At 37.4% G+C, this 16700-nt stretch overlaps 1 pseudogene; it reads right to left on the bottom strand.

Moving 5' to 3' along the window:
- Window positions 1-12090: 12090 nt before the first annotated feature.
- LOC130997932 (glucomannan 4-beta-mannosyltransferase 9-like) lies at window positions 12091-15290 on the bottom strand (annotated as a pseudogene).
- Window positions 15291-16700: the final 1410 nt, after the last annotated feature.

Here is a 16700-nt window from a genome sequence, read left to right as displayed (position 1 = left end):
ATGTTGTGATCGTTCCACTTGTCCCACAAATGGTGATTTGGTCATCTTTCCTTTAAGACAAGATTCACAAGTTGCCATCCTTTCCTCGGTTGAAAAACCAAGCAATTGAGACAATTGATTCACCCTTCTCTCAGAAATATGACCCAATCTTGAGTGCCAAAGATCTATGGAACTACGATCATCTAATTTTCTTTTACTTTGTTGAACATGCAAAACAGGGTTTCGAGGCATAATAGTATAAAGACCATTAACCAATACACTAGAATAGATTAAAGAAGCATCTTTAAAGATAGAACATATTCCACCCTTTATTGAAAATTCATAACTTTCTCTATCCAAAACTGGAATAGAGACGATGTTCTTAATCAAACTAGGTACGTAAAAGCAATTGTTCAAAACAATCTCAAAACCACTATCAAGAGCTAAGTGAACAGTTCCTACAACTAAGGCAGCAACTCTTGCTCCATTGCCCATGCGTAGAACCGTCTCCCCTTTGCTCAACTTCTTAGTTTCCACCATCACCTGTAAATCATTACAAAGATGTGAGGAACAACCGGTATCCAATACCCACGAAGCATCGTTAACAGATAAGTTAACTTCAACATAGTACATACCTGAACATTTCAGGCTTGCAAGATATTCTTTGCAATTCCTCTTCCAATGACCAGGCTTGTTGCAGAAATGGCAAACATCTTTGGATTGAGAACTTTCCCCTTTCTTTTTCCCAACTCCACCCTGTGCCTTCAACTTGTTTGGTTTAGATGAACCTTTCATCTTCCCCTTCCACTTCCCCTTCCCCTTGTTAGTCTTGGCCTTGTGAGCTTTCGACGAGGAGGAGGAACCAACAAGAAGAACCGGCTTGTCCTTTTTCATAGTGGACTCCGCCGTCACAAGCATATTGACAAGTTCAGGAAGACTAGTAGTCATGCTATGCATAGTGAAGTTGACGACAAAAGTGTCAAATGATGGTGGCAAAGACTGCAACATGAGATCAGTTTGCAGTTCAGCTTCTATCTCGACTCCAAGAGATCCCAACCTTTCCATGAGAGCTATCATCTTCAGCCCATGAGTTTGGACCGAAGAGCCCTCAGTCATACGACATTGGAAAAGTTCCTTAGATATCGTATATCTTTGTTGTCTAACACTTTCTCCGTACAACCTTTGTAAACGGAGAAGGACCTCATAAGCCGAAGCCACACCTTCATTTTGCCTTTGAAGCTCATTCGACATCGATGCTAGCATGTAGCAACGAACCTGCAAATCGTCATCCACATGACTTTGGTACTTCGTAAGCACCGCTTCTTCAGCGTCATCAGCAGGTTTTTCAGGCATTGGGGCATCCAAGACATAAGCCTTCTTTTCGCAATTAAGAACAATTCTCAAATTGCGAACCCAATCAACATAGTTAGGACCGGTAAGTTTGTTTTGGTCAAGGATAGATGTTAATGGATTTTTCGACATTGTGCAGACAATCTACAAGTAAGATGCAGAAAATTAGCAGATGATGAAAAATATATTCAATTAATATAAGGTCTTTAATTATCAATTGTCTCCCACTATTTTATTCAAATTCCATAACCCCAAATGAAATTCGGGAAATCAAATTTCCTAGAGGGAATTGAAGCCCAACAAAATATATTCCATACCTCAATTCTATGAGCCCATGAAATACTTTTATCGGTAGTCAACTCTTTGACAATTATATCTCTATATAACCTTCAATATTATTTTACCTCACCTTTCCTATACACCTCAATTTTATGAGCCCATATAGTACTAAGTGTCAAGTTATACCCATCAAACATTCATGTAAATAAAGTATCAATGCGTTCCACGACTCATGGACAACGTAGTGATAAATTATTCCATGAGTATCTATATACTTAGAAAAATCACAGCTTTCCATCACCAAACCACTCCATGACTCATGGCAAGTGATATAGTGTGGTAGCATCTCATGATTTTACTTTTGATGGTAGGCTTGGAACGATGAATCCAATTCAACTTGTCCAATTTAACTTGAAATATAACTTTATAAAAGTTTCAAAAACTTGGGGATTTAATTTTCAAGACCTCATCGAAACCTATTAACTAGGTGGGTTATATTAATGCAAACATCATCACATGATTCGCGCAAATAAGCATTAAAAAATATACTAGCAAACATGCTAAAAATATAAAGCGATGGGATGATCATAGCCATTCCTATGCGACCCGTTTCGAGCCAAAAACGGGTCAAAGGACAATCTAAGGGATTTTAAAATGAAAGACCTATCTATTACATCATATGTAATCCCATACATATATGGGCCTTGAGCTCCTCTTATTTCTTCGCCACGAACGTCCTCCAAAAATACAATGAAAAATAAAAACCTCACTTTCTATTCTACACTCATTGCATAAATGAAAAACGATTACATAGAAAGGAATAAGAGGCTCACAGTCCCCATTTTAAAACCCAAAGCATAAAACAAATAAAACCATCACATGGGTTTAGGCTCATGATCATCCCCAAAATAAATCATGCTAACATTCATCACATGATATAAAGCATAATAAATTTACCAAGTGGATTTAATGATTTATTTCATTATTCAAAGCATAAAGTTTTGATTTTGCATAAAACAATTTTATCACATTGTTAGAATTAACTATTAACTCTAAAATGCCAAAATCACGAGTCGCATCGGCATGCCGTGAGAGCTACTGTGCACGCCGAGCCGCAACAACAGTTGCACACGACGCACACAGCAGCACGCACGCACACAGGCTGCACAACACAGCAGCCTTCGTTGAGGCATTTCGCCGAACAGGTGGCGGGCGAGCCAGAAACGCAGCAGCGCATCAGCAAGCCCGCACCACCTGTGCGAACTGCACAACAGCAGCATGCTTATGGCATTGTGGAGCCTAGGCTGCTCACAAAACAGCCCAAAACTCAGCACCATTCAGCCCCAAACTCGCGTGCACCATTGCCCTAGCGAGTTTGAGCGAAACCGAGACAAATCTCGGTTCCTATAGGCTACACAAGTGACATGGTGCATGTTAAGGCATTCCTCAATGCCCATAGTGGCAATGGCGTCGCACGCCATGACCAGCCATGGCAATTTCGTGCCCAAACATCACCATTCAGTTTACGCCAATAAGGTGTTCGATAAAATGCCACAGTCAAGTTTTCATTAAAAACCATGCGAATTTTCAGATTTACTTCATACTCTTTGAATAACAAAATAAACTCAAGCATAATCAACAATTAAATCATGCCAACAACGAACCAAAAACATCACGTTAACGTGAAACCGGGCTCTGATACCACTGTTGGGATCGGGTCGAAAAACGCAGCGGAAATAATTTTTTTTTCGAAATTATAAATGAAATAACTATTATTTCATTCCAACGGCATTAACGACTTCACGTTAACATGATGAGAGAGCGAGAATAGAATCTCATACCTTTTCGCTCTCCGGTTGATGTCGGGTATGGAAGCAATCGGTTGCTCGCAGGGATCCAAGCGTATCCCCTCTATCAAGTCCACACTTAGTGTTCGTGTCGAGTGAGAAGTTTTTCGCTAGCAAAACTAATCACTCTTGTATTCAGGAGAAATCAGAAAACTCAGCAGAAAAAGACTGAGCGGCGAGAGCAGAGAGAGAAGAAAATAAAAAATGCAGAAGACGTTTTAATTTAAGGAAACGCGTTCCCCAAATTACAGCTGCAGATTAATTCCCTTAATTATGGAAATTATGGAAATTAAATCCTTCTGCGGTTATGTCTAGTGAACAGACGTCTTTTCATTTTCTTCTTCTCCAATCCGGAGAATATCCGGATATCTTATATCCGGATACAGTTATATATATCCATATATATATATATATAAATCTGATTTTATTAGATTTAAAATTAATCCAATTAACTTTATCTCTAATTAAATTAATCCTATTAATTTAATATAGAATCAGACTTGTTAATCCGATTATATTCAATAAAACTAATTTAATTGAATATCTAAATTAACTCATTAATTTAGAACAAGTCTCAATTTAATTAATCGAATTAATTAATTGGATTTAACTATTTAAATCAATTCAATCTGACACGTTACACTAATTTGTGTGTGACCCTCTTAGGTTCACAACCAGCACCAGTAATAGGTTTGTAACACATTACAACTTAGTTAATTTATCTGATAAATTAATTCACTTGAAATTAACTATTTAATTCCAAGAGCCTATAAACCATGGGAACATCTAGCAAGTAGCATGGCTATCTAGCACTGTGTGAAATAGCGAGTAAACCTATTTTGATTATGAATCGTCATACACGTACAGTCCTTCTATCATCTAATTTCCCAATTGGATATTGAGTATGGAATTAAATCGAAAACTCAATATAATCCAATAATCATATTTTCAATTGAATTCAATAACTCTTTAATGAATCATAATTCATTATGCCCTGGCCAAGGTCTTCAAGTTATGAACAATGAAAACTATAGGAAATTCTCTTGTCTCACAAGTAATAGATTCTTTATTGACCACTCATTAATCTCCATATAAGTTCATATTTCATCCAACATAAAATCTTTAGTGATTGACTAGCAATCAGAAAATATATCAAAATGAAATAGAACTAATACAAGATTACTATGGTGTCTCAAGTCAAAGGACTAATCGTATACTATCATAATATAGTAATTCTTATTTCGATAAAACAAATTCCATATAAGAATTTCTATCGGGTCAGTTCGGTGTACTTGTTCTCCAACAAGCACCCACATATATACACTTACGTCAACTACGTTAATGTTGATGAAACGCAACATTCTCATCTTATGAGTATGTATCATATGTGCGAGCTATTTCCAACAATTCAATATCCTTTTCTTGAATAGTTATTTCACTCGGAACTATTTTAAGACCAAAGCTTCAAAGACATATTTCATAATCACCATCATATGCGTGATCATATCTTATAACTCTTTATGGTCTAAGGACTTCATCTAAATCGCATAAGTTATTAAAAACAAATACATTAGATAAGTAAATGCCTTTATTAATATAAATTCCAATGAGATTGAATTTACATATAAATAAAAATGACCAATCTAATTGGTGCGCCGAGTGTAACTCTTTCAATCTTAAGGCTCCCTAGAGGAGGTACCCGAGAATTGTCATCTTAACGGGATCCCATCGAGCCGAAGGCCAACAATGCCGTATGCCGTTAATCGGTATATTAAGGGTGCATTTACTTTAATGCAAAATGAGAGAAAAAATATATTTTCACCATTTTTACACCATTTTCATATGTTTACTACTCCCTCCGTCCCGGTAATCTTGTCCCCTTTCTTTTGGGCACGGAGATTAAGGAGTGTTGAGTTAGTGTTGTAAATTGTAAGGTCCCACATGCTTAAGAAAATGAAAGTATAGCTAATCAACACATGGCTCTCTCTCTCTCTCGGCACTCTCTCCCCCTTCCCCCTCTGTAAACCGGCCTCCCCCTTCCCCCTCTGTTCCGCCGGCGTCGGCGTCACCTCCCCCCTTTCCCCTCTGTTCCGCCGGCGCCGCCTCTCCCCTTCCGCCTGGCGTCGCCTCCCCCCTCCCCCCTTCCCAAACATGGCTCTCTCTCTCGGCACTCTCTCCCCAAACATGAAACATGAATTCAACAAAAATAAATTCAAGGAGAAGAACTAATCAACACTCTGCAAATTCAATAAACAAGAAAAAGAAAACCAATTCAAGCAACGCAGCAAATTCAAGAACAGAAGAACAAAATCCCTAATTTCTATGGTGGAGGAGAGAAGAGCAAGTTCTCTGTGTCTTTCAACAGATTCAGAGCGGCGCGCCCCTCTGTAAACCCCAACCCCCAAATTGCTAACCCTCATTTCTTCTGTAAGCCCTAATTTCTACAGGCGGCGGCGGTGGCGGCTCCGGCCGTTCGACCAAAGAAAATGAAGTAGGAGGGGCGAAATCGAAGGGGTGGTTTTTGGATTTGGGGATTTAGGGCTCGGAGGAGGAGAGAGAGGTGGAGACGGCAGCCGTCGCTGCTGCTTCGCCGAAGGGAAGCCGATGGTGGCTATGTGCCCGGCGATTGTGTGTGTGTCTGTGTTTTGTGAGAACAGAGGGAGAGACGAGAATGGAAGGCATACGAGAGAGAAAGAGGAAGCGGTGGCGAAGAGGTAATCGACGGATTTACAGAGGGGGGAGGGGGGAGGCGACGCCAGGCGGAAGGGGAGAGGCGGCGCCGGCGGAACAGAGGGGAAAGGGGGGAGGTGGCGCCGGCGCCGGCGGAACAGAGGGGGAAGGGGGAGGCCGGTTTACAAAGGGGGAAGGGGGAGGTGGTAGAGAGAGATAGCAGTAGGTGTGATTCATTCTAATAAAAGGGATTTGTTTAGTTGAGTTAATTAAAATCATGTTTAATTAGAAATTAATGAACCCTTAAAATTTACCTAAAAAGGAAAGGGGACAAGATTATTGGGACAGACCAAAAAGGAAAGTGGGACAAGATTATTGGGACGGAGGGAGTATAATAGAAAAAAAAAATCAAACATGATGAAATATTTTTTCAAGCAACGTTGGATAATATTTTCAAGATTAACTCTTTTCCACTCATTTTATCTTCAATGTTGGATAATATTATTTTTGGGTAGTGGTCTGAAAATATTTTCCAAGATTTTCTTATCTTTTTATCTTTAGTAAACATATGATAAAAAAAGAGAAAACGATCTTATCTTTTCTTATCCATCATTTTCCAATAAAATTTTTATAATCGAAGTAAAAATCAAAGTAAACATAGTCTAATTAATATTTTGCATCAGAAATATACTCCCTCCGTCCCGCGAATCTTGAGTCAATTCTTTTCGGCACATGAATTAAGAAAATACTAGTATTTAGTGTGTCAAGTGTGGTAGGTGAAAAAGTAAAAAAGTGAATAAAGAGAATTTTTTTTGCCATATAAAAAAATGACTCAAGATTCGTGGGACGAAAGAAGTATATAACTTCATGAAAAATGTTAATCAACTCAATCTTTTTCCTTTGAGGGACGGACTGTTAATATAACTTAATCCTACAACGTTATATATATGAGAAAGAAAAATTAATACGAGATCGAGTGGAATGAAACGTTTCAAGGATGATGCTCACAACAACATTATATGAGACATCACTCTCACAATTACATTATGAGACAGCACGTTGCAGTCTCCTAATTATATGTGACATGATCATTATGGCTTCAATCCTGTCACTACGTTGTTATTATAGTTTGTCAAACCGAATAGCTCTTTTATGAGTTCAATCTCTATTATTTTTTCTTAGAAGATCGAATACGTACACTAATTAATCAAAGGAATATTATACAATTTCTACTTTGAAATCACTCATAACATTGAAGTTGAGTGCGAGGTGTACGAAAACCGTTCATTTATTTATGAATAAAAATATACCAATTTAGTTTGAATAAGGAGGAATTCTATATAAAATACAAAATATACTCGGACAACTGTTTCGTATAAAAAGTTTGATTTTTTTTTAAATAAATTTATATTATAGTATAACATTAATTTCATTGACTTCGCAAACCTAATTTAATTGCACAGTTAAATAGATGTCTATATAAATTGCACTACATTAGGTTTGCCTATTATATACAGAGCATTGTTTATAAAATTAAGTTTTCTTACTATAAATATATACATATTATAATTATGTGTTAATGGGTAAAAATGCCCCATCCCTTATGTGTTTTTTGAAAAATGCCCTCTCTTATCATAGAAAGCATTCTATGCCCTAAATATATGAAGTGCCTAATTTACCCTTTGATGTTGATGGGTTTGCTTGGTTTTTTGTGAAAGTCTTATACATTTGACCGATTTGACAGCCTTCGGTCATAAAAGTCAACGATTTGACAGCTATCAGTCAAGAGTACATATGATCGGTGGGTGGCTAGATCATGTGTCCGGCCGGTCGGACACATGATTTTACCGGCCGGACACATGATTTTAACGGCCAGACACATGATTTTATCGGTCAGACATGTGTCCGACCGATAAAATCATGTGTCCGGCCGGTGAAATCATGTGTCCGCCGGCCGGACACATGATCTAGCCACTCATCGGTCATATGTACTCTTGACTGATAGCTGTCAAATCGTTGATTTTTATGATTGATAGCTGTCAAATCGATCAAATGTGTAAGACTTTCACAAAAAACCAAGCAAACCTATCAAATCAAAGGGTACTTAAAGAATAGGGCATAGAATGCTTTGTATAATAAGAGAGAACATTTTTACAAAAAAAGATAAGGAAGTGGGCACTTTAAATTTTTACTCTTATGATTATTATCTCCTTATGTATCTAGAAATTTTAAAAATTTATTGCGGTAAGATTTATCAATTTTTTACACATATATTTTCATTATTTAAATTCAATACTTTTACATATTATCTGTACCATTTTGCTAGTATAAATATAATGAGCTATGATGATGATAGGTTAATTCGGTATATCTTTTGAGAGCTGCATACACACTCAAACACACTTAGAACTCTGTATGTGGCTAGAATATCTGATCAATTGTTTCGAAAGAAATCATTTTACCAATTGAACCGTGATTTGTCTTTAGATTAATACGGTAACTAATAAGCGAAACGGAATCATAAATTCTGAAGTCTCTATCATATAGGAGTATGTATATGTTGATAAGAACTAAACTAGGCTTCATTAAATTAGTATGTCGGAGAAAATAACATAACAGCTCAGCAAACTGTACTTGAAACATTATAGTATCATATTCTCGTTCAGACTTCAAGCACACAATCGAGCTAGTCTATGACTATCACAATTCACATTTAAGTACCTCTCAAAAAAAAAAAAATTAAGTAATTAAAGTTGATATTTAGATATTTATATAGTGTCAAATTAATTAAGGCCTTTTAAGATTTATTGTGTCGACCGTCCTCTGGTATTATCAATTTTACGGCGATTTGTTGTGACAGAGTTAAGACTTCAAAGTAGTACAACTTGTAATTTCGGATGTGTTCGGTAATAAAATTAAAGACTCGAGATGATAGTTTAAGTAATGGGCTTTAAAATTGTGTGCGTGTGTTGGCCAAACAGTGAGGGGTTAATGTCTAAGGCCAAAGGTCTTGGATTCGAGCCCCCTGTGGCGCGGTCTTTAAATTTCTTTATTTATTACTGTTAATTTATCAAAAAAATAAATAAATTATGGGCTCTAAAAGCTCTAATCAATCTTGAATTTTGACTTTATATGAACATCTAATCTCAAGTTGAATCTCGCATAAAAAATTGAATAGGTCTATTTGCAAAGAATTAAAGTTAGGTCTTTACTGCTAAGACTCAAACGTAAGGTTTAAATTGCAAATGACCCCAAAGTTGGGTCTTAAATTTTAAATAACTCAAAAAGTTATTGTCTATTGCTCTGTGGTGTTATAAGTTCGGCATGGGTGATAAACTAATTAGTTTCTTAATTTGGAGACTGGACAAGGTATGATTTTCATCAACCCAACATGTAGTATTATATTGTTTATATTTATTTAATATGAACATACACTTACATATGCACCTAATAACGCCATGTTATTAAACACGTCATGTGACAGTTTATCTCCACCGTCCGAGAGTGAGATTTGAAATGGAAAAATGGAAATAAATAAAAATAAAAGGATACATAAAAAAACAGAGGATTAGGCAGCATGTGCAATTCTGCATCACCAAACATCGTTTTATATTGGTTTTGGACTTTGGCGCTGAAATATTCTACTACTATTATTCTGTTAATCAAACTCACAAACCACTTGCCTTGCGAGTTACCTGCCAAATCAACAATCTTTTTCAACAGCTGCAGTTGCATAAGTAAAATCCTCTGTTATTTATGTATCGCCCATTAAAACTAGTAGGGGAAAGCAATTAATTTCAACAGTTTACACGCTTCTATTTTATTTTATAATTAAGATGGGAATTGAAGTTTTTTGGTATAAAGTTCAGTGTAAGTAATGTTTTAGCCATGATTTTGAGTTAAAAGGATTTGGTTAATGGTAAAAATATGAATGAAAATGATATACTATATAATTTGAAAATCAAAATAAAAAGTACAATAAATGGTTATTTGTCTGTATATATATGAATAAAAACCCATTTTTTATTTTATACACGATAAAAATGTGAATGACAAAAATGGAAAAGAAAAAAAGACAAAAATGGATATTGTAGAAATTCTCAACCGCGACAAAAGAAGAAGAAGAAAGAAAATATATACTAGAAAATTAGTCACATCATCCACAAAGAAATTACTCCCTCCGTCCCAATAAAAGTGGCCACCTTTCCATTTTAGTTTGTCCCATTAAAAGTGGCCACTTTCCAAAATAGGAAAGTTGGAACTTAATTAAGCCCATTAAATAAAAATTAATTAAACTTCTAATTAAACTTATCTCCCCTATCCTCTCCTCTATTCCTCACTGAGGCTCGCTCGGTCTTCTCCCTCGCTCGGTCTTCTCACCAAGGAGTCCACCTTCTTCTTCTCCGGCCGTCTCAGCCGCCGGTGAGGCTGCCTCCGGCCGAGGACGCCGTTGCTTTCTCAGTTTTCTCTCTCAGTTTCTCAATTTGTGAAACATCAAGAGAGCCCTAATTTTCTCCTCTGAAATCGAAATCGCCACCGCCCTGCAATCTCCGGCGTCGTTGTCGCCTCAAGGCTGGCGTTGCTCTGCCTTAGCCCGGCATCTCTCCCTCGCGCTCCTTCGTCCTCTCTCTGTAATTCTGGAGTCGCGCTGCCGCCTGGTCTCTGTAATTCCGGCAAGAGAGCGAGCCCTTGCCTCTCTGTAAGATCCCGTCTGAATCCGGCGCCGTTTGTGGGATCTGGTTTGCAAGTTGGGATTTCTTGAACATTTGTGTGGTTTTGCGATTTTTGTGGTTTGCGATCTGGTTTGCGATTTGAGATCTGGTTTGCGGTTTGTAAGATCCCCGTCTGAATCCCTCGTCTGAATCCAACACCGGCGTCGCAGTCACCGTCGCCGACGCCGACTGCCAGGAAAGAAAGTGGGATTTGATTTCTTAATTAATTCTTTAATTTTGGTGGACCACACTTAATTAACACATAACAATCTCCTTCTTAATCTCCGTGCCGAAAAGAATGTGGCCGCTTTTAACGGGACGGAGGGAGTACAAATTAACTCAAAGGAGGGTGATTGAAGAAGAAGAAAGAAAATATATAGTAGAAAATTAGTCACATCATCCACAAAGAAATTAGCAAATTAACTCAAAGGAGGGTGATTGAAGAAAAAGTTAATTAATTGACGAAAACGAAAGTAGGCAGAAATATAGAAAACAAGCGTGTTTAACTATTCGTATTGATTATTTTAATGCAAGTGTGATTCGCATTAATATTTCATATTCATACTATTACGTGTGAGATGCAATCTGATCACATGATTATGGAATAAGTCTTTTGTCTGTAGGCGTTGGTTTTCTTTATATTCCACTCCCAGAAATGGATGGAAAGAATAATTTAGAAAAATCGCCCAACTACTATTCAAGAAATAGTAAATTATGAGAGCTCGTGAATCAGCACCATGTTATTACAGTTACAAGGCCAAAATAAGAGAGACTGTGGTCCAAAAAGACAAAAATTTCACACTGCAAACTGCAATTGGCTCGAATCTCCGCTAGGAATTGTTGGGTTTTGTCCGAATCCAACAATGAGTGATGACAGGGTGGCGATGATGATGGGTGATGACAGGATGGAAAAGTGGGAAAAGAAAAAATAAAACACTTACCAGTGGTGGGTGGGGGTCAAATAATGCACATGTTTATGGACTCCTCAAAAGATTTTTAAGTGAGTGAGCGGCTTTCACCGTATAAGCTGCAGTGCTACTACACCCACATGTACATAATTTCGCATGTGTAAATGTTTGTTGCACAAAAATAATATTCAGGGATATTTCATTATTAAAGGTGGCCCCACTATCTCACCCTCATACAAATATATTATTTTATTTAAGAATAATGAGATCATCAATCTTACATATGCACAAGAAAAAGAAAACAACTTTGAGCCCCACTATATATATATATATATCTCACTATCATATGCTAAGGGACATTTTATTGGAATAATATGAGACAGTTGATCAATCTTACAATATACAAATGAAAAAGAAAACAAAAGAGCAATTCTAAGCTCCAACCCTTATGCTTGAATTTATAAGAATTACTATACTAATATACGTAAGACAAAAAAGGAAGTAATATTAATTTGAGGAAGAGGGGACAAAGGTGCCAACATAGCCGAATCCCATGATGAAGAAGGCGATTGCTTGGAGGAAGAGATAGATGAAGAAATGGTATTTCCCGTATATGACGTCGTAGCACCCACAGAATAAGAGGTAGCAACCGAACGCAAGCTCTAACAAATTAATTCTGTATGTTCACCAAAATATATAAAGGAAATTGCATTACATTAGATCAGATTAAATTTAATTTCATCAGAAATCCAACATTAGATAATAATAATACTAATAATAATACCTATCAATAAATTTGAAGCGCCGTTGGTTGGTAGCCGTAGATTTAACCTTCACAGTGTCGCCAACAGGTTTGGCCTTGAGAGCATCACCAAGTTTCTCAGTGACAATCCACTCGTTCACTCTACCCACCTCCATCAGCCCGATCAACGTACCTTTGGTGCGGTGTAGTGCCATCACATTCTCGAAAACGATCCAAAAAACAACCAAATGAATTGACCTAAAAAAATTAACATACGCATATTTTTCTTAATTAATAATAACATCAAATTAAAGAAGGTGCATTTGTAATTTGGGCAGAGAGGGAAGGGACCTCGGAGTGTGCTGATGGCATTGAGGACGGTGATGATTGTGGGAATGTAGACTACACCCCATTTTGGGATGTGGTAGTCAGGTACCAACACCGCAGCAGGAAGTACAACACAGTAAAACACGAACGTCACTATATGGGCTATTATCTTCCTCACCAAGAAGAAGCTGTATATAACGTGAACCTTTGTCCACAATGTAACTTTCTGCACCCACCAATTAAAACTATTAATTACTACATATATACAAACATCACTACTCCAAAGTTATCCAGAGATTACTGTATTTAACCTCGTTTCTTATAATCTCCGACAACATCTTGCGAAATAAATTGGCGGGCCCACATGACCAACGATGTTGTTGGTATCTATAGGCCTTGAACGTGCTAGGCAACTCATTTTTTACCTGCAACACTTTAATTTGTTTTTCACCGTCACCAAAATATATTTAAAAAAATAAATAAATATAGGTACCTGTAGCGCACCAACATACACGAATTTCCATCCTTTGAGACTTGCACGAATAGCCAAGTCCATATCCTCAACTGTGGTACGGTCTTTCCAACCTCCCGCTTCCTCAATTGCAGCCATTCTCCACACGCCAGCAGTTCCTATAGTATTAAATTCCACAGCACCACGCATTAAATCAATGGTTCCAATCATACAGATCTGCATAATTGCATATATCTTAGTCACTATCATATTTATTTAATATACGTGTTGGATGCGGAATTAGATATGCCAACGGTACTCTAGAATCTAGCTAGCTCATTTAATTAATTCATACGGCGGAAAATATTAATGATTACCATTGAAGCCAAAAAAGGCATATGTGGATGATCCAACTTCTTGCTCCACTGTGAAATGATAGTTGAGCGACATTTCTTGAATTCTCGTCATCAAGCATTCGTTCGCATTCACTGCAAACAAAAATTAATCTTTGTTTTACGTACTACTAATACCAAATCCTAGCTAGTGCCAATACAAAGATATTGACAAAAGTAAGTGATGAACGTTGAGGTCCACCATTAACCTTGCGAAATTAATAGAGCACATGTGATGAACAGTGCCAAAACATACAAGTACCCTTCCTTTTCTGAAGAATGAAAGATATGTCATATGTGTGGTGGAAACATAGCTCACACCAATCCACAATGAACCAACCAGAGTTGGGTCGCCTCTCACAACATGTATCCTTAAAATATGCACTGCACGTGATTAATTAACAAGTGATTAAGCCGCTAAGACAAAGTTTTCCGTACCAAACTTCCACCGAGCCTGCACGAGGCCGATCTGCGGGTTGTGGACGAGGAATGGGATGGTTCGGCGCAGGAAATCCGGCTCCGGTTGGAAATCCGCGTCGAATATGGCCACGTGATCGCATTCTTTGACGTAGGAGCGCTTCAGCCCTTCTTTGAGAGCTCCGGCTTTGTATCCATTTCTGTTGTCTCGAATTTCGTATTTGATGTTTACCCCTTTACTCGCCCATCTCTGGCACTCCGTTTCCACCATAGTCTGCTCAAACAATGTAATTGCTTCATTTCGGGATGCGGAATTCGATCGGGGATTTCGGGACATACCTTGATGGCGGGGTCCGTTGAATCGTCGAGAACTTGAACTATGAAGCGGTCGGAGGGCCAAGATAGGCCACATGCAGCTCCGATGGAGAGCTGGTACACCTGTTCAGTAGGAATGAATGAGTGTGTGTTGTTTAGCAAATTAATTAATTGTTGTTTCAAGTTAAACAGACCTCTCTTTCGTTGAACATTGGGATCTGGACAAGAACCATGGGGTAGGCGAGGTTCCCCTGCTCCAAATCTTCTTCCAAGGCGTCGCATTTGTATCGTGTATGGGGTTTCCTGCCCAACATTTTGACGCCGCTGATAACGACGGCCATGTACACTCGTTCCACGAACAACATGACTGACATTATCAAGCAGATAGTCATGGAGATGTCCAGCAGCGGCACGACTATGAGTAAGGGCTTCACCTGCCCCAACACTAGCATCAATTGCTCTTCCGCGCCGGAAATCGTGGCGGGCATCACCCTCCACACCCACTCCATTTTACCGTTTAAATTCCTCTGTTTTCTTACTTTAACTGGAAACAGAGGACCAAATCCAGATCTAATACGGCGCTATAAATACTCTTTCTTTTTTGTCCTTCGGGAAAAGTAACTTTTCTTACAAAAACAAAATGGGAAATGAGCTGGAATGTCGGAAAACACTAGCTCAGCTTGCCATATCAAAAGTCAGCCTCCTTCGCCAATAATTTTTTTTTTCAAGTATGCAACTCGTTAGTTTGACTTAAACATGGAAACACTCGATACAAATTAACAAGTAGGACGACACACACTGACACACATACTCTCTCTCTCTCCCTCTCTCAACGATGGGAAAAGTAATGGAGAATGAGAGAACTTAAACAGAGCAAATGAGGAGAGACAAGGAGAGGGAGATTTGAAGTAGTGAGGAGGAAGGGCGAAGGATAATCTTTTTATAGAGCTCGTATTTTGGCTTCATGTTTAGGTTCAGATTTGTAAATCACAAATACTTCTGTGCAACCGGTTGCACCATGTAGTGTCATTTAAAAATGTTCAAATTTCATTTCCCGAATGAAATAATATCATTTTGAAAATCAATCAGTTGCACGAGAGAGTGGCTCTTTGTAAATTGAGTTAATAGTGAAAAATACTATCATTTCATTTCTGTTCTAGTATATACAAATTACTCCCTCCGTCCCGGCCAAGACGCTACATTTGCTTCTCGGCACGGGATTTAAGGAGTTGTATATTAATGTTTTAAGTGTGTAATAATAAAATGATTAAGTAGGAGAGAGAAAGTAATAAAGTGATAAAGTAAGAAAGAGAAGGTAATAAAGTGATAAAGTAGGAGAGAGAATGTAATAAAGAAATACTTAATTATTGTTAATTAAGTGTTTAAAATTCCTTATTTTTGCCAAATATAGAAATGTAGCATCTTCGTTGGGACGGCCCAAAAAGGAATATGTAGCATCTTGGGCGGGACGTTGGGAGTACATTCCTAGGTGTAATTCACCTTTTTTTTGTTATATATATATAGATAATTGTGTCTTAAATAAGAAATACTATAGGTAAATAATCCCAAAACCTACCCTTTCCGAAAATGACAACACCCCTTCCCTCTCTCCTGGGACTTGCAAGGTCACCTCCACCACTCTGCTGTCTATGCATAGAAGGCGACTGACTCCCTTTCTCCCTCTTGCGCAATGTGCATACTTAATTTGGTGTGCAATTGTACCAACATATTCGTGTATTTAATTGCAGTATAGATTTTTTTTTTTTTACATTATAAATAAAGAATTTAAAGATCGTGTGAGTATTCTTGTAATTTAAAGATCGTGTGAGTATTCATTGGAATTTGCTAAAAGAATTATAAATATATCATAAAATATTTAAAAAATATATGAATTTTATCTCCAACATTATCGAATTAAAATATTTTACACTGTAATTAACATACAAGTTGTAAAGTTGAATCAATGTTTTGATAAAGTTAATACTACATAATTAATTTTAGGGGTTTGGGCAAATAAAATCAAAAACTATTTTGAATTTCTAATTTTAACGTAACTTTTGAAGTGTGGTGAATTAAATCACCACACTTCCAATTTTTGCAATTTTGTCCCTTCATTTTTTTTTCGATCATCGGAATGTTGAATTGGAACTTACATGGATTAGTAAAGACGACATCATTTTTGTGAGGCCTTAACAACACCATTTCATATAATTTTAATTAAAAATTTCTCCAAATTAGAAAGAAATTGTATCCTATATTTGCACCATAATTTTTAATACTCCCTCCGTCCCCAAAATAAGTTCCTCTTTGG

Source organism: Salvia miltiorrhiza, chromosome 8 (genome assembly GCF_028751815.1).
Source record: "Salvia miltiorrhiza cultivar Shanhuang (shh) chromosome 8, IMPLAD_Smil_shh, whole genome shotgun sequence".
Lineage (NCBI taxonomy): Eukaryota > Viridiplantae > Streptophyta > Magnoliopsida > Lamiales > Lamiaceae > Salvia > Salvia miltiorrhiza.
The sequence above is the reverse complement of the archived record's forward strand: the minus strand, read 5'-3'. Positions and strand labels throughout refer to the sequence as shown.